Raw genomic sequence first — 19,649 nt, 5'->3', positions numbered from 1 at the left:
TAAATACTAAGACTAAGGTCGACTGCCAGCAGTCCACCATAGTCTCGGGGACTACACCCAGTGGGTGCACTTAGCGTGCCCCCATCGGTTCCTATCCCACCCGACCGACCCCTGAAGTCGAGTCCAAGACAAGTTGCTTCCGAGCAGCTAAGAGACAATAATGGAGTTTCTAAGACTACAGCCGAAGCGAAACATTCGACAGCAGCCTCGGGGACTACACCCAGTGGGTGTACTCAGCGTGCCCCCACAGTAAAAAAAGAAGAAGAGAGAAAGACGTCGACTGCCCGCAGTCGACAGGATACCGTTCCATTCGACATGACCCGATCAGACAGAGCAAAGAAACTCAACTACAACGACTCAATTTAAAGACTACAGTCGACTGCCAGCAGTCCACCGTAGTCTCGGGGACTACACCCAATGGGTGCACTTAGCGTGCCCCCACTCGTCCAAGAATTGGCAAACACACCCAGTGGGTGTACAAACTTAAAGATCTTCAGAAAAGAGATTCTTCAAAGGACATATCGAAACAGACCAAGTGTTGAAGTCGACTGCTGAAGAGCCGAGCTTGCGTCGTAAGCCGCCTGGCAAGCCTCCCGAGCCACTTTCACCTGTTCCATCATGATTCCAGCCTGGCGTACAGCCTCCTTCGCAGCAGCCGCTTGGTCCTCAGGGACGGGGTACGCAGCAAAAAGCGAAGACGGATCCGCAGTCGACGCTGAAGGCCGCACACTCGTCAGAGGAACAGCGAAAGTCACGGACGCCCGAGTGGGTTCGCCATTGTCCCGAACTACGACCTCAGGCGCCGGAGTGGATTGCGGAGTCTTGCCAGCCAACGCCTTCTTCTTCCTCTTCACCCTCAGTGGTTCGTTGTCGTCGTCGTCCGAGAGGTCAATAACATGAGGAGGAGCTGCAAGGAAAACATTCAATCGACCAGAGTCGCAATAAAGTTTTAGTCGACTCGAAAGCAGGATGTCAGTGATCATACCAGGGTTGGAGGTGACAGCGTCCTCCATCTCTTGGTCATCGTTCCTGGCGGAGACCTCAGAAGTTGCACCACTGCAAATCTCGAAAGTTAGTCAGTTGGCCCAGTGAATCGACCAAGGATCCGTCCACAGTCAACAAAAGAAAGCAAGTGTTATTGTTACCCGGAAATGGTGGGAACAACTATCTTCATCTTGGGCAAGGCCTTGGGCGACTTGGATGGCATCGCTCGTGGGTGCTTGGGAGCCTTCCCGGTCGGCGGAGGAGAAGAGGTCCGAGGGTGTTTCGACGACTGCCCAACAGGAGCAGTCGCCTTGCCATGTTCCTGCGCTGGATCGTGGGTGAGCTTGGAGCGCCCCTCCAGGCGGGAGGGTTCAGCCTCCTCCTCCTCTTCGCTGGAGAAGGTGTCGTCGCCTTCCTCTCCCTCGCCGTCGGACTCCCACTCGCCCTGGTCGTCCCCGCTCTCACCTCCGCTCCCCTCACCTTCCTCAGTTGACCCTTGTGCCCCGTTGGGCGTCGAGTACATCTCAGTGGTCGCCTGGGAGACAACAGACAGGACGAAAGTCAATCGACTTACCCAAAGAAGACCAATACAGAAGGTCAGATATCCGACACAAAGACATACCTAATCCACCTCATATGAGTTGTCGAGTGGAATTACCCTTCTGGCTCCTCGGGGGTTGTCTTTGTTCCCCGTGATGCTTGACAGCCACCCCTCCAGCATCTCCTCGGTGACCTCCTCCGGGTGGATCCGAGTGGTGTCGTCAAGGCCAGAATACAGCCACATCGGGTGGTCTCGCGCCTGGAGCGGTTGGATGCGCCTCTGGAGAAAGACCTCCAACAGGTCCATCCCAGTCACCCCTCACGGACAAGCTCAACCACTCGACCCGCCAATACCTTGACTTGGGCCCTTTCCTCCGGCGTGACTTTCAGAGAGACAGGCTTCTCGGCTCGGTCGAGGGAAAAAGGAGGAAGACCGGTCGACTGTCCGGGGGTCGCCTGGTCCTGGCAGTAGAACCAGGTCGACTGCCAGCCGCGGACCGACTCTGGGAAGGTGATAGAGGGGAAACAGCTCTTCCCCCTCGTCTGGATCGCCAGGCCCCCGCATAGCTGGATCACTTGCGTCTTCTCATCACTCGACTTGGCCTTTTTTACCGACTGAGAGCGGCAAGTAAAGATATGCTTGAAAAGCCCCCAATGCGGACGGCAACCCAGGAAGGCCTCGCACATGGAAATGAACGCGGCAAGATAGACTATGGAGTTGGGGGTAAAGTGATGGAGCTGCGCTCCGAAGAAATTCAAGAAACTCCGAAAGAATGGATGGGGAGGCAGAGAAAACCCTCGGTCGATGTGGGTGGCGAGGAGCACGCACTCACCGTCGCGGGGTTGAGGTTCGATCTCCCCCCCGGGAGACGCGCAGCCTCGTGGGGAACGGCTCCTCCCTCGACCATGTCGTTGAGATCCTCCTGCCGGAGCACCGATGGCATCCAGTCGCCCTGAATCCAACCCTTGGGCAGGGCGGTCCGGGAGGAAGATCCGCCTCATGCAGACCTCTTTCCTTTCCCCGCCGCCGCCACCTTCTTCGCACGCTCCAAAGCAGTGGTCTTGCCCTTCACCATCGTCGCCGGCAAGGTCTCACACGGGCTAACGGCGCTAGGGTACGGCCGAAGGTCACGGGAGGGCTGGCGAAGGGAGAGAAGAAGAAGGAAGAAGAAGAGAAGCGCACGGCTTGGAAACCCCGAGCCGGCAACTTATAAGGGGCCGCTCCCAAGTGGCTGACTGGTAGGCCCAGGCAGTCCAGTCAAATCCCGCAGCAGACGCGCGTGCAATACGTGGCGAAAAAGGCGACACGAGGATCGAGGAGTTTTCGCTTTATCACTCCCGATTACTGCGGCTGCTCCCGTCCCGCGCGCTTCCCAAAATCCGAATCCCGTGAGATCCGCGGGCCGCAGAACCACTTGCCAAAAACAGAGTATCCCACTCGCGCCAACACTCGGCATGTCGCAAGTAAAGATATTCACTCCACGAAGAATTAAGAATGGATCAAGGCGACTAAAAAGGAAGTTGCTGTCATCACTCAGGTCCATTGATCCGGAGCAAGATATGCTCACGGCATGAAAAACGAGTCGGAGAGGTCCTCAACTCCTTCCCCACTCAAACCTCGATCCATTCGGGGGCTAATGATGAAGCTATGTACCTAGGGTAGGGTCATGGACCTGTCCTAACTGCCCTACCCAAGGACATCTCTAGAAGAAATCACCTTTCAATTGACTTGAAGGTGTTCCACTCGACAGACTCGAAGACACTCGACCGAGAAGCAATCACTCGACCAAGATCCAACCACTCGACGGCCAGGAGACCTAAAGTCACTCTGCATGCTAACGGTCGGACATTAAATAGCTTTTATGGTCATCATAGCACTTTATTACCAGCATTACCAGTAACGCCCCGTCTTAATGTACATTGAACCCTTTGTAACGTAGGCTGACCGGGGTCCTGGCACACTCTATATAAGCCACCCCCCTCCTCCGAGACAAGGGTTCGCACCCCTGTAATCCATACACGCATAATCCAGTCGACTGCCTTCGGGCCCCGAGACGTAGGGCTATTACTTCCTCCGAGAAGGGCCTGAACTTGTAAACCTCGCGTGTAACAACTTCCCAATAGCTAGGATCTAGCCTCTCCATACTCACCCCCCTACATCACTGTCAGAGTCGGAACCACGACACCGGCAGCTGACAGGTGGACCAACACTCAGAGGAGCACTGGCCCGGGGGGGGGGGGGTTAAAATAATGATGACCCTTGAGTCTGCAGAACCCAAGGGAAAGAAAAGGCTAGGTGGCAAATGGTAAAACCAAGGTTGGACATTGCTGGAGGAGTTTTATTCAAGGCGAACTGTCAAGGGGTTCCCATTATTACCCAACCGCGTAAGAAACGCAAAATCCGGGAACATAACACCGATATGACGGAAACTGTTGGGGAACATAGTAATTTCAAAAAATTTCCTACTCACACGCAAGATCATGGTGATGCATAGCAACAAGAGGGGAGAGTGTTGTCTACGTACCCTCGTAGACCGAAGCGGAAGCGTTGACGCAACGTAGAGGAAGTAGTCGTACGTCTTCCCGGTCCAACCGATCCAAGCACCGTTACTCCGGCACCTCCGAGTTCTTGACACACGTACAGCTCGATGACGCACCCTGGGCTCCGATCCAGCAAAGCTTCGGGGAGGAGTTTCGTCAGCACGACGGCATGGTGACGATCTTGATGTTTAAACATCGCAGGGCTTCGCCTAAGCACCGCTACAATATGGTCGAGGTGTAATATCATGGAGGGGGGCACCACACATGGCTAAGGAACGATCACGAAGATCAACTTGTGTGTCCTAGGGTGCCCCCCTGCCCCCGTATATAAAGGAGCCAAGGAGGGGTGCGGCCGGCCCTAGTAGGAGGCGCGCAGGAGGAGTCCTACTCCTACCGGGAGTAGGACTCCCCTCCCTTTCCTTGTCCAAGTAGGAGAGGGGGAAGGAAGGAAGAGAGGAGAGGAAGGAAAGGGGGGGGCGCCGCCCCTCCCTCCTTGTCCAATTCGGACTAGGGGGAGAGGGGGCGCGCGACCTGCCCTGGCTGCCTTTCCTCTTCTCCACTTTAGGCCCATGAGGCCCATTAACCCCCCCCCCCTGGGGGGGGGGTTCCGGTAACCCCCCGGTTCTCTGGTTTTATCCGAAACTTCCCCGGAACACTTCCGGTGTCTGAATATAGCCGTCCAATATATCAATCTTTATGTCTCGACCATTTCGAGACTCCTCATCATGTCCGTGATCACATCCGGGACTCCGAACAACCTTCGATACATCAAAATACATAAACTCATAATGAAACTGTCATCGTAACTTTAAGCGTGCAGACCCTACGGTTCGAGAACAATGTAGACATGACCGAGACATGTCTCCGGTCAATAACCAATAGCGGGACCTGGATGCCCATATTGGCTCCTACATACTACGAAGATCTTTATTGGTCAGACCGCATAACTACATACGTTGTTCCCTTTGTCATCGGTATGTTACTTGCCCGAGATTCGATCGTCGGTATCCAATACCTAGTTCAATCTCGTTACCGGCAAGTCTCTTTACTCGTTCCGTAATACATCATCTCACAACTAACACATTAGTTGCAATGCTTGCAAGGCTTATGTGATGTGTATTACTGAGAGGGCCCAGAGATACCTCTCCGTCAAACGGAGTGACAAATCCTAATCTCGAAATACGCCAACCCAACATGTACCTTTGGAGACACCTGTAGAGCTCCTTTATAATCACCCAGTTACGTTGTGATGTTTGGTAGCACACAAAGTGTTCCTCCGGTAAACGGGAGTTGCATAATCTCATAGTCATAGGAACATGTATAAGTCATGAAGAAAGCAATAGCAACATACTAAATGATCGGGTGCTAAGCTAATGGAAATGGGTCATGTCAATCAGATCATTCAACTAATGATGTGATCCCATTAATCAAATAACAACTCTTTGTTTATGGTTAGGAAACATAACCATCTTTGATTAACGAGCTAGTCAAGTAGAGGCATACTAGTGACACTCTGTTTGTCTATGTATTCACACATGTATTATGTTTCCGGTTAAAACAATTCTAGCATGAATAATAAACATTTATCATGATATAAGGAAATAAATAATAACTTTATTATTGCCTCTAGGGCATATTTTCCTCAGAAACTAGGGCGGCAAGAGTGGAACAAAACACCAGGCATAAGGCCGAGCCTTCCACCCTTTACCAAGTATATAGATGCATTAATTAAATAAGAGATATTGTGATATCCCAACAAGTAAACATGTTCCAACAAGGAATAACATCTCCATGTTCCAACAAGGAACATACTTCAATCTTCACCTGCAACTAACAACACTATAAGAGGGGCAGAGCAAAGCGGTAACATAGCCAAACAACGGTTTGCTAGGACAAGGTGGGTTAGAGGCTTGGTTCAACAATATGGGAGGCATGATAAGCAAGTGGTAGGTATCGCAGCATAGGCATAGCAAAAGAGCGAGCAACTAGCAAGCAAAGATAGAAGTGATTTCGAGGGTATGATCATCTTGCCTGAAATCCCGCAAGGAAGAAGAATGAGTCCATGAAGAAGACAAACGGACGTAGATGAACGGATCCTCACAACTCCGGAACGAAACCGAAGATAACGCGAGAAGTAACCCCGAAAGAAGCAAACACAATAGTAAACAACCATCACATAATCATGGCATGATGCACAACAAGTATGACGCATGTCCGGTTTAATGAAGCATGGCATGGCAAAATGCACAAACAATCCTACAACTTAAGTGGAGATCAATATGCAACGAGTTGCATATTGACGAAACACCACAACAAGTTATTTAGTTCAATCTCGTTTATGTACCCGACAATATTAAATGTTGATAAACATGGCAAGAGATGAAGCATAATGAAACTATCTATCTAGGCAAGTTTAAATGAGGCTGGAACAACAAAACAACAAGTCGGGAAACTCCTCATATGCATATATTAGGTTTGGTACTGTTCTGCCCTAAACATAATTTCAGAGTTATTAAACATGCAAAACAAGCACTCCATGATAATCTAGGCATTTTTCTACCCCATTTACATATAAAGATTATTAAATTCGGAGTTACGGTTATTTAGCTATGAATTAAATCATTTTAGCAAGTTATTTAAGAAAATTTAAACAAACATCTTCTTTAAAAATTTGAACAAGGATGGAAATGACATATTATGAAACTAGATGCAATTCTAAACATATTTCATATATAAAGTTTTTCCATATGATGCACAGTTATTAAGATATTAAATGCATGATGCTTGGGGGGTTTTCTACAAAACTTCAGTCTCAGGATAATAGCAAAATTCGCAGGTCCAGGGAAAAAACATAGTGGGCCGAAACTAGTGCAAGATGGGTCAATAGAGAGGAGGGGCTGAGGGAGCTGCTCACAGCGGGCCTTGGGCCGGTCGGTGATGAGGTGAGGCCGAAAGGGGGGCGTCGGGCCTGGGGTGGCTGTGATCCAGCCGGATCGGTCAATGGGCGAGGGGTCGGGCGAGCTGCTCTGCTCGTTCGACAGGGAAACAGCGGCAGCAGCGGACCTGGCCGAGACGAGGCCTGCAGGCGGTGGGTTCGGGCAAGGGGCAAGGTCCACGCGAGCGCGGTGGATCCTGCCAGTCCGAGGGTCAGGAAGGCGATTCCCGGCGACGAGGAACTCCGGCGGAACGGACTTCAAGCGCAGGGGACGACAAGGTGAGGTGGACCGCAGGGGAGGTCGAGGACGGCAGGGAGCAGCGAACGGGGAGGACCTGGAGGAGCTCGGGGCCTCAAGTGCAGGCACAGAGGAGGCCGAGGCGCCATCGCAGGGGAACGGCAACAGCGGCGGGGAACTTGGCGTCATTAACAGGTTCAGGAGGCGTCGCCGGGGCCTGTGCCGTCGAGACCCGAAGGAGGAGACGAGGCATTGACAGATCCGGCCAGTTGCGGGCGTCGAGGCAGCGGAGAGGACCTGGATCGGGAGCTTGGCTCTCCATCACGCTCGTCCCTGTGAACCAGCGAGAGGAAAAGACCTGAGAGGGAGAGAGAGATCCAGGGAAAAAATGAAGGGAGAAGGAGAAACGGACGATTCCTGGTGACTGTTGTTGCTGGCCAGGAGCCTTCAATGGGGAAGCACCGGCGAGGAGGAGGCTAAGCGCGGGAGGCCGGTGCTGGGTCGTTGCGGGAGCATCTCGATAGGGGTTCAAACGAGCAGGGGATCAGGCGGGGTGGTAGGAGGCTTGCGGGAGGAGGCAGCAGGTGAGGTGGATGGAGTTGGATCGAGAGGGGCTCTGGTTGGCCGGGCGTGCAAATCAAGGAGTTGAGTGGCGGCGGGGATGGATTGGATGGATGGAAGGATGGGACAGGATCCCTAATTCCTAGGGTTGCCCATTATATACGCTGGTGGAAATAGTTAGGGGCTATCGGACCCCTCCGATCGTAATCGGACGGTCGCGAATAAAATAGCTAGGGAGGCCAAATAAGAAAACGGTGACGTTTTGTAGACGTTTGGAGATGATCCGGATCCAACGGTGACGATTGCCTAGGTCGGGTTCGGGACAATTTCGGCCGCGCACGTGAGGGGTTCGATGCGCTGTGCAGAGAGGGTTTCGGACCGTGCGGTCGCATCGGACAACCCCGGAAGCGAAGAGCGGAAGGAGGAAGGACTAGGTGGGCTGTGGCGATACTGCGAGGGGGAGAAGAGAGAGAGAGGGCCCGACATATGTTTCCGGAGACCGAAAACATCCGAGGTTAGACCGGCTATAATGTCGCTATAGTTATCCGTTGGGGCATCAAACGATCTCCGAATGCGATGAAACTTGACAGGCGGCTATCTACACTATAATAAGACCACACGTCAACTCTCATCCCATTCCGAGAACATTTTCCGGCCACTTATAAAATAATATTTCGGACGTGCCGCGGGCGCATGCAAGTGTGTCTGGGCTCAGAACGGACAACTGAAAGAACTCGGAGAACCCGGACGAATGCAAGTTTTCGAAAACATGCAGATGCAATGCGGATGATGACATGATATGAAATGCAACACGCAAGCGAATGACATGGCAACGTCGGCGAATAACTGGAAGACACCTGGCACATCGGTCTCGGGGCGTCACAACACTCCACCACTACGAGAGGATCTTGTCCCGAGATCTAGAATGGCACTGGAGGGAAAAACGGAAGAGCAAGAGAAGAGGTAAAACTAAGTTGCTCCTTTGACAAACGAGTGAAACCAAAGAACCTTGAAAAGGTTAAGCCATATCGAGAAAAGAATACAACAGAGATAAATGAAGTTGAAAGCACTCCATTAGCAAAGAGGAAACAAAGAAGAACAACTTTGGGCAGCACTCCGATTGAAAAGAGATGCAAGACTAGATAAGTATAAAGAACTTTAAAAGGGGCACGACACCCCGGTTAAATGGATAAGCATTAAAAGAACATGATCTTTGACGAAATGAGATGATGGGTTGAAAAGAGCAACATCACATTGCCTCCAGATGAAATAATCAAAGGTAGATCATCAGAACAAAAGAACAGAGAAGAAAATGACAACTCCTACCACAAATGAACTTGGAAAGCATCCTTAGGAGAGTGGTCGAACGGAGTTGTTGGAAACCCAACAACGAAAAGAATAAGCTTGATATGGTCTTATGGAATACATCTCAAATTATGAGGTGAAATTCTGCCACTAACGGAAACAATGGATTGGATTGATATCAACAAGAATAAGAGAAGCTATCTCACCGGGAGGATAAAATAAGAACTTGGGTCATTTATGAGCACCCTAAATAGCAACAATCCTTAGGGAAAGCTTTAGGTGAGATATAACCCAAGGTAACTCCAATGACGAGATTGATGGATTTAAAATACCTCATTCTTAATAACATGTGAATCATGAAACATGAACTCAAATTATCAAGAATGACATAATACCACCTCCAATGATACGGAAGAAAGAATTGCACTCCGGATAGCAAGATGAAAAGAAAAACTTGAGCTTCTTAGCAAAGAATGTCGATGAACACTTGGAGAAGGAATTAAATCCTTGATGAATCCATCATGTAGAACCTTCATGAAGAACTCCGGTAATAAAAGAATGATCCAAAATAATTGAATGATGAAAAGAATAAGATTGAAGCCTCGCAATGATTTAGATAGAGATCTCCATGATAATATAATTGAAAGAGGTTGAAACTCCGGGAAAAATAGAAGATGAAACAAATGAAACCAAGAATTTGAAGGGCCTCCGGAATAAAGAATTAATCATTAGGATGAAACAAGAATAAGAATTACATTATGATTGTCCTTCATCAATTAAATTGATGATAATCAATGGATTTGGCACACTACTTATGCCCGTAAAAAGGATTAAGATAGATATAGCATAACTTGAGAACGTCTTCAACAAGTTACCGGTAGGATTGGGAAGAACAAATGAATATATACGATAACGAATGACGAGAACTCTTGCACGAACCACCGTTAGGATTGGCAACGAATAACTAGATGTTATAGCAAGGAAGAAAAAATCCTGAATAGCCACCGTAAGAATTGGAAATGACCGAAGGGAAGATAAAGAAACACCGGGAAGAATTAAGCAAATGAACGAAGATGCTTGAGAGAATTTAGATACATGAGAATGAAGAGATCATGAGTTGATAAGTGAATACTTGAATGATGCACCGGTAAGATTTAGAGAACCACAACTGAAAGCTGAGAATGAATAAATCTTAGATCATGGGCTCCGGATGATCAAACTGAGAAGACTCTTGAATTTGCTCCGGATAAGTGAAAAGAATTCCCACAATCAAACAATTATGAGAGGATGGCCTCGAACTAGGACCACGAATCTCTGAGAGAACGGATAAGATATGGAGGTAAAGCTCTTCTTCGGTCTTCAAATGTTGAGAGTGACGACGAGAAACACCACCAAGAATTGTTTAGACACTCCGAAAGAATCAAAAGCGAAGAGGTTGAGCCAACGATGAAAAGAAAATTGAGAGATCTTGGAGAAACACATCTGACTGATGAAAATCATTCTTACGTCAAACTTTAGAAAAGAATTTGAGAAGCTCCGGAAAAATAATAAGAGTCAGGTAAGATCCTGGGGAAAAAACCTGTGGGTTAGGGCCCACTCAAGAGAAAACACCGTTAGAATGATTAAAACAGAGAGATTTCACAGGTTGAATTAAAAGGCTTGAATGACAGAACATCCTCGAGAGATCTTGAACGAAAGCAGAGTGGAAACACGAATCTTCGAGATATCTTGAGCACTCCGGAACAATTGAATAGCAAGAAATGACTGAATATGAGGTGCACCGGCATGAGAAGGTATTTGCAACGAGGAAAGGATATAATTGGCAAAGCTTGAATTGAATTCATCGGATAAAAGAGAAGGAAGAATGATGAACTAGAAGCTCCGTTAGCATCTTCCTGAGAATCACCGGATAAGAACATTGACGAAAAAGAATGGAGAGACTTCATATGAATAAAAGGATACTTGATTAAGAATTCTGAGTCGTCGAAGAAAAATGGGTGGGTGGGCGGGAAAACAAAGAAAATTTGGGATGGATGGAACGAACACCGTTGAGAAGAACTGATAATTGATCTTGCGGACGTTGAAAAAGAACAGATTCGCTTGAGGAGAAAACACACTAGTTTAAAAAGATTGACATGACAATCTCGATGATCTAGAAGTATTAGTATTCACATTGGAGTATGAGAACACCATTTGGGGAAGGTATGGAATCAACACTTGACTTCGAAGCAACTCGAATACCACAACTCAAAACAAAACAAAGGATTGGCTTGCAGAATAAGCCGGAACAAACATATGACTGAGATTTTGTCCGAAGCTTTTGTGGTGGGGCCTACACGGGCTCGATCGTACAGCACCATCATGTACAAGGCAGTGCACATGACATACGAAGCGTCCCCGAGTCGGCATAGCCAAGGACTCTTTAAGACACAATGAGACCACTGTAAAACCAACTGTGAATAGGCGGACCACTAGACGTCGAACCCCAATTTCATATCATACATCTGTCAGAAAGATATCCTAAGAGCTACTTGAATTCCCACTTATAAACTCCCGAAATTTTCCCAGTTATGCAATCAGGTGTTGGGGATACAGGGGAAGCATAATATCTCACCCAAAACTAGCAAATCCTACATCCAGCTGTATCCATCCTTCAACACATAACCAAGAAACCTTCGAAAATCGTCTACCTCAACCTTCGAAAAGCATCCGTTATACAAGTTATGGCAATACTCCCGAACTCCCGCCCCAGTACTGGGTGGCGTCGAGGTTATCTCACCAACAACTGCATAAAAGAGATTTTCAATGTCGGCAAACTAAACTCAGGTATTCCAGAACTGCAACGATAAAATTATGACGACAACACCTCGAAGCTCAACTCCCCGGGACACTTCCACAGAACCCCTGACAGGAGGCACCAAGACAATGTTCTCGTCACAGAACCATCGGAACTATTCCAAGATACCCGCGTGATCCTAAATTTTTTTAGTGAAATTTGAGAAGAGAAGAGTCAAAACTCTACGTTAGGATGCCTTTCCAAAGAGATGAGGAGATTGGGAAGTAAAAAGAATTCCTAAACTCTCCGATATATAATTCCTAAATGACTCAAAACATTTTTCTAGACACAACTCGGCTGCTAAAAACGATCAATCAGTGGGGGCTCCTAAGGTCGGGGAAGGCTCTGATACCAACTTGTAATGCCCTCGATGCGGCTATATCTCCCACGTGTTGAAGCACGACTTAGAGGCATAACCGCATTGAAAGCAATGTCGCAAGTGAGGTAATCTTCAGACAACCCATGTAATACATAAGGGAAAGAGATACATAGTTGGCTTACAATCGCCACTTTACACAATTACATAAATAAAGCATTACATCATCCAAGTACAATCAGGGCCCGACTATGGAGCCAAAATAAAAGAAGAACCCCAAATGCGACAAGGTCCCCGATCGACCCCAACTGGGCTCCACTACTGATCAACTAGAACGAAACAACATAAAGGACAAGATATTCATCGAGCTCCTCCTTGAGCTTGGTTGCGTCACCTGCTCGGTAACATCGGCACCTGCAAACTGGTTTTGGAAGTATCTGTGAGTCACAGGGACTCAACAATCTCGCACCCTCGCGATCAAGACTATTTAAGCTTATGGGTAAGGTAAAGGTAAGAGGTGGAGCTGCAGCAAGCGACTAGCATATATGGTGGCTAACATATTCGCAAAAGAGAGCGAGAAGAGAAGGCAAAACCACGGTCGAGAAACTATGATCAAGAAGTGATCCTAGAACAACCTACGTCAAGCATAACACCAACACCGTGTTCACTTCCCGGACTCCGCCGGAAAGAGACCATCACGGTAACACACGCGGTTGATGCATTTTAATTAAGGTCAACTTCAAGTTTTCTACAACTGGACGTTAACAAATTCCCATCTGCCCATAACCGCGGGCATGGCTTTCGAAAGTTCAAATCCCTGCAGGGGTGTCCCAACTTAGCCCATGACAAGCTCTCACGGTCAACAAAGGATATTCCTTCTAGCGGGAAGACCCGATTAGTCTCGGAATCCCGGCAACATGACATTTCGACAAGGTAAAACTAAACCAGCAACACCACCCGAATGTGCCGACAAATCCCGATAGGAGCTGCACATATCTCTTTCTCAGGGCACACTCAGATTGTCTTAGGTACGGGTAGGCCAGCCCAGAGTTGCCCCTGGTGGCCACCGGCAGCCGACAGGTGGACCAACACTCAGAGGAGCACTGGCCCGGGGGGGCGGTTAAAATAATGATGACCCTTGAGTCTGCAGAACCCAAGGGAAAGAAAAGGCTAGGTGGCAAATGGTAAAACCAAGGTTGGGCATTGCTGGAGGAGTTTTATTCAAGGCGAACTGTCAAGGGGTTCCCATTATTACCCAACCGCGTAAGGAACGCAAAATCCGGGAACATAACACCGATATGACGGAAACTAGGGCGGCAAGAGTGGAACAAAACACTAGGCATAAGGCCGAGCCTTCCACCCTTTACCAAGTATATAGATGCATTAATTAAATAAGAGATATTGTGATATCCCAACAAGTAAACATGTTTCAACAAGGAACAACATCTCCATGTTCCAACAAGGAACATACTTCAATCTTCACCTGCAACTAACAACGCTATAAGAGGGGCTGAGCAAAGCGGTAACATAGCCAAACAACGGTTTGCTAGGACAAGGTGGGTTAGAGGCTTGGTTCAACAATATGGGAGGCATGATAAGCAAGTGGTAGGTATCGTAGCATAGGCATAGCAAAAGAGCGAGCAACTAGCAAGCAAAGATAGAAGTGATTTCGAGGGTATGATCATCTTGCCTGAAATCCCGCAAGGAAGAAGAACGAGTCCATGAAGAAGACAAACTGTCGTAGACGAACGGATCCTCACAACTCCGGAACGAAACCGAAGATAACGCGAGAAGTAACCCCGAAAGAAGCAAACACAATAGTAAACAACCATCACATAATCATGGCATGATGCACAACAAGTATGATGCATGTCCGGTTTAATGAAGCATGGCATGGCAAAATGCACAAACAATCCTACAACTTAAGTGGAGATCAATATGCAACGAGTTGCATATTGACGAAACACCACAACAAGTTATTTAGTTCAATCTCGTTTATGTACCCGACAATATTAAATGTTGATAAACATGGCAAGAGATGAAGCATAATGAAACTATCTATCTAGGCAAGTTTAAATGAGGCCGGAACAACAAAACAACAAGTCCGGAAACTCCTCATATGCATATATTAGGTTTGGTACTGTTCTGCCCTAAACATAATTTTAGAGTTATTAAACATGCAAAACAAGCACACCATGATAATCTAGGCATTTTTCTACCCCATTTACATATAAAGATTATTAAATTCGGAGTTACGGTTATTTAGCTATGAATTAAATCGTTTTAGTAAGTTATTTAAGCAAATTTAAACAAACAGCTTTTTTAAAAATTTGAACAAGGATGGAAATGACATATTATGAAACTAGATGCAATTCTAAACATATTTCATATATAAAGTTTTTCCATATGATGCACAGTTATTAAGATATTAAATGCATGATGCTTGGGGGGTTTTCTATAAAACTGTAGTCTCAGGATAATAGCAAAATTCGCAGGTCCAGGGAAAAAACATAGTGGGCCGAAACTAGTGCAAGATGGGTCAATAGAGAGGAGGGGCTGAGGGAGCTGCTCACAGCGGGCCTTGGGCCGGTCGGTGATGAGGTGAGGCCGAAAGGGGGGCGTCGGGCCTGGGGTGGCTGTGACCCAGCCGGATCGGTCAATGGGCGAGGGGTCGGGTGAGCTGCTCTGCTCGTTCGACAGGGAAACAGCGGCAGCAGCGGACCCGGCCGAGACGAGGCCTGCAGGCAGCGGGTTCGGGCAAGGGGCAAGGTCCACGCGATTCCCGGCGATGAGGAACTCCGACGGAACGGACTTGAAGCGCAGGGGATGACAAGGCGAGGTGGACCACAGGGGAGGTCGAGGACGGCAGGAAGCAGCATACGGGGAGGACCTGGAGGAGCTCGGGGCCTCAAGTGCAGGCACAGAGGAGGCCGAGGCGCCATCGCAGGGGAACGACAACAACTGCGGGGAACTTGGCGTCATTAACAGGTTCAGGAGGCGTCGCCGGGGCCTGTGCCGTCGAGACCCGAAGGAGGAGACAAGGCATTGACGGATCCGGCCAGTTGCGGGCGTCGAGGCGGCGGGGAGGACCTGGATCAGGAGCTTGGCTCTCCATCACGCTCGTCCCTGTGAACCAGCGAGAGGAAAAGACCTGAGAGGGAGAGAGAGATCCAGGGAAAAAATGAAGGAAGAAGGAGAAATGGGCGGTTCCTGGTGACTGTTGTTGCTGGCCAGGAGCCTTCAACGGGGAAGCACTGGCGAGGAGGAGGCTGAGCGCGGGAGGCCGGCGCTGGGTCATTGCGGGAGCATCTCGATAGGGGTTCAAACAAGCAGGGGATCAGGCAGGGTGGTAGGAGGCTTGCGGGAGGAGGCAGCAGGTGAGGTGGATGGAGTTGGATCGAGAGGAGCTCTGGTTGGCCGGGCGTGCAAATCAAGGAGTTGAGTGGCGGCGGGGATGGATTGGATGGATGGAAGGATGGGACAGGATCCCTAATTCCTAGGGTTGCCCATTATATACGCTGATGGAAATAGTTAGGGGCTATCGGACCCCTCCGATCGTAATCGGACGGTCGCGAATAAAATAGCTAGGGAGGCCAAATAAGAAAACGGTGACGTTTTGTAGACGTTTGGAGATGATCCGGATCCAACGGTGACGATTGCCCAGGTCGGGTTCGGGACAATTTCGGACGCGCACGTGAGGGGTTCGATGCGCTGTGCAGAGAGGGTTTCGGACCGTGCGGTCGCATCGGACAACCCCGGAAGCGAAGAGGGGAAGGATGAAGGACTAGGTGGGTTGTGGCGAGACTGCGAGGGGGAGAAGAGAGAGAGAGAGGGCCCGGCATCTGTTTCCTGAGACTGAAAACGTCCGACATTAGACCGGCTATAATGCCGCTATAGTTATCCGTTGGGGCATCAAACGATCTCCGAATGCGATGAAACTTGACAGGCGGTCTATCTACACTATAATAAGACCACACGTCAACTCTCATCCCATTCCGAGAACATTTTCCGGCCACTTATAAAATAATATTTCGGACGTGCCGCGGGCGCGTGCAAGTGTGTCTGGGCTCAGAACGGACAACTGAAAGAACTCGGAGAACCCGGACGAATGCAAGTTTTCGAAAACATGCAGATGCAATGCGGATGATGACATGATATGAAATGCAACACGCAAGCGAATGACATGGCAACGTCGGTGAATAACTGGAAGACACCTGGCACATCGGTCTCGGGGCGTCACAAGGGGTCAGATCTTGTGGAGTATATGAACGCCTTTAATCAAGTCGTGACGGATCTAGCACGCTTGGGTGCGACGGTTGACGACAAGGATAGGGCAATTCTGCTTCTTTGTTCATTGCCATCATCCTATGACCATTTGATCACTACGTTGACGCACGGCAAGGTGACCGTCAAGAATGAGGATATTACTGCGGCATTGCTATCTTATGATATGAGAAAGAAGAACGCAGTGGAAGTCTCTCATGGTGAAGGTTTGCTAGTCAAGGGTGAGCAGTGGCGGAAGGGATATGAGGCTGGGAAGAACAAGAAAAAGAAAAAGAATATACAGTGTCACAAGTGTAAGCAGTGGGGACATATGAGAAAGGACCGTCCAGAACTCAATGGTGGGGCAAGTGCTAATAAGGCAACTCATGGTGATGACTCAGACAACAGTAGTGATGTCCTCATAGTATCAGACAGACGGTCAACCAAAGGTGAAGCGTGGATGTTGGATTCGGCTTGCTCTTTTCATGCGACACCCAACAGGGAGTGGTTCTCTTCCTACAAGTCTGGTGAGTTTGGTTTAGCCTATGTGGGCGATGGCACAGGTTATCGTGTTGCTGGAGTAGGTGACATCAAAATCAAGATGTTTGACGGAGTTGAGCGGATGCTTCGGGGAGTCAGGCATGTGCCGGGGCTAAGGAGGAATCTAATTTCGCTCGATGTTCTTCATGATGGTGGTATGGTATTCCGTTGTGATCGGGATAGGAAGACCATAAGAATCATGAAAGATGAGGTGACCGTGATGATTGGAGGGAGGACGGCTTCACATCTTTACAAACTGCAAGGGAGCACTATTGCAGGTGGAGTCACGAAGACTGGAGTTGCAGGAGTAGCAGCGGGGTCTCACGGCGGCGGCGGGTCTGGGGCAGACTGTCGAGTAGCTCTCAGTAAGCTCCGAAGAAGACAACACAAGTCCGGAGTACATGGAAGTTTGACACATGGACAAATTCAAGGTGGTGGAGAATATTCTCCAAGGTGGAGTTTGTTGTGTTTTTGTGACGAATATTTTGTACTAGTTGGGTTACGCTTGGACTTGGTGTTGTAGTGTGGGTCGAATACTTGTAGTGTCGGAGTCGGACACGTTGTATCCTTGGCCTCTTATATATGAGGAGGCACCCCATGTTGTAACCCATGACGACTAGATAGCGACAGGCTCGCAAGGGGGTGCTGGCGGCTTGTGGCGGCGCCTGGGTGGCCGGTGTTGCGGTATCTCGGGGAGGAGCGCCCGTAGTCATTGCCCCGGGGAGTAGGCGAGTTCGCCGAACCTCGTTAACAAATCTCGGTGTCGTCATTGTCTTGTGATTGCTTGTTCCTTGGTGGATCGACCGCGTACCTCGAATTAATTCTGACACTATGGATGTGTTGTACTTACAACTGCAGATTTTTGCAGTGAATAATTTTGCTTTACTAGACTAGAATGGGACGTGGTTGGCTTGCGAATTGCAGTGCTGTGCCCGTTGCTAAAATGCTTGTTAATTTGTTGTATGCAGTGCTGTGCCCATTGTACTGCTATCGTCAGAAGCACCCAGTCAACCTGCTGCTGCTCGGCGTTTTCACAGTGGCCATCAGCTTCGCTGTGGGCATGACATGTGCCTTCACTAGCGGTAACTGTCTCCCCCACCATGAATTATGTTCTTGCCCGCAGATCCTAGCTTCTTCTTGAGTCTTCTAATATAATGCCCCTCTCGTTGTGTCAATTCATTACATGTGTATGACCAGTAAGCTTGTTAGTCACTATGTATGGCAATTGGATAGTTGCTGCCAATTTGCCATGGCCATGCAAATGTTAGGCAACCCATGTGACTGTAGCTGATGCATTTTCCCGGTTTGTGTTGAGGGCTAAGTTGGTCACCTTTTATGACTGTAGCTGTTGGTCACCTTTTATGATATGCTTGTCTGAGTTAAGCATTTGTGATGTGCTTGTCAGATTTAGCATGCACGTACTTAATTGTTTGGTCAAATTTACATGGAAGTTAATTTCTGTGGTAGAAGAGATGTACGAGATGATTTTTTTAGAAAAGGAGGATGACCCTCGGCCTCTGCATTTGGAAGATGTACGAGATGATAAGAAAGCAATTAGTTCATTTAATTAGTGGCTAATTTTTCGAGTTCTATATTATGAAATAAAGAAACCGCTAAAATAAAATATTCCGGCATGTGCACATGCAAGGTCATTTTGGAGGCTGTGATTCTTACAACGGTGGTTGCTTGAGCCTCACTCCTTACACCTTCTGGGCTGTAAAGAGGGGCAAGGACTTCAGCTTCCTTGGTCCTTTCTTATTTGCTTCTCTCATCATGTTGCTCATCTTTGGGTTCGTTCAGGTCAGATATGATGCCCATTTATCAGGCTTCTCTATTCTACAATCAATCAATACTGATGATGGCTTCTCTAAATATACGGATCTTCTTCCCGCTGGGCAAGCTCTCTCACATGATCTATGGCGCGCTGGCGGCACTCATCTTCAGTGGCTACATTGTCTATGACACGGACAACATCATCAAGCGTTACACCTATGACGAGTATGTCTGGGCCGCTGTCTCGCTCTACCTTGACATCATCAATCTGTTCCTGGCCCTGCTGACCCTGTTTAGTACGGGTGACAGCTAAAGCGCATCGCCCTGCCCCTGTTCACGAGACCTCGACTTGAAGAATTGTATAGGCTGCTCTTGCTTGCACGGTGAAAATGTTGGTTAGTAGTTTATTAGTTGAGTTGATCCCTAGCTAAGAGAGGAAACTTAAGAAAACTGCTGTGTGTGTGTTCTTTCTATGGATGGTGGGTGTGCTGTTCACATGCTGGATTGGTGGTGTGCTGCTGCGTTTATGATATCATTTCTTACTATAACGGTTTCTGAATTCTGATATGATATCATCTGGACGAGCACAATATTGTTTCCCAGCTCCTATGAATTGGTCTCTTGGCCCGTCGTACGTTTTGATGGCGTCTGCCCTGGACTATGAAATAAACTCACAATCAGACCGATTCTCTGCCAGAACTAAATCAAAGAGACGCCCGTTCTCATTTAGTATGAACAAACTGAATGTGTTTTCCATTGGTAACACGTTGAATCGGTACTGTTCAATGGCTAATGACTTTGTAGTGTATGTACGTTC

At 48.4% G+C, this 19,649-nt stretch overlaps 1 pseudogene; it reads left to right on the top strand.

Moving 5' to 3' along the window:
• The window catches only part of LOC123059350 (protein LIFEGUARD 2-like), a 35,391-nt pseudogene extending 16,190 nt beyond the window's left edge, over positions 1–19,201 (top strand).
• The last annotated feature ends 448 nt before the right edge of the window (positions 19,202–19,649 follow it).

This window comes from Triticum aestivum, chromosome 3A (genome assembly GCF_018294505.1).
Source record: "Triticum aestivum cultivar Chinese Spring chromosome 3A, IWGSC CS RefSeq v2.1, whole genome shotgun sequence".
Classification (NCBI taxonomy): Eukaryota; Viridiplantae; Streptophyta; class Magnoliopsida; order Poales; family Poaceae; genus Triticum; species Triticum aestivum.
The sequence above is the reverse complement of the archived record's forward strand: the minus strand, read 5'-3'. Positions and strand labels throughout refer to the sequence as shown.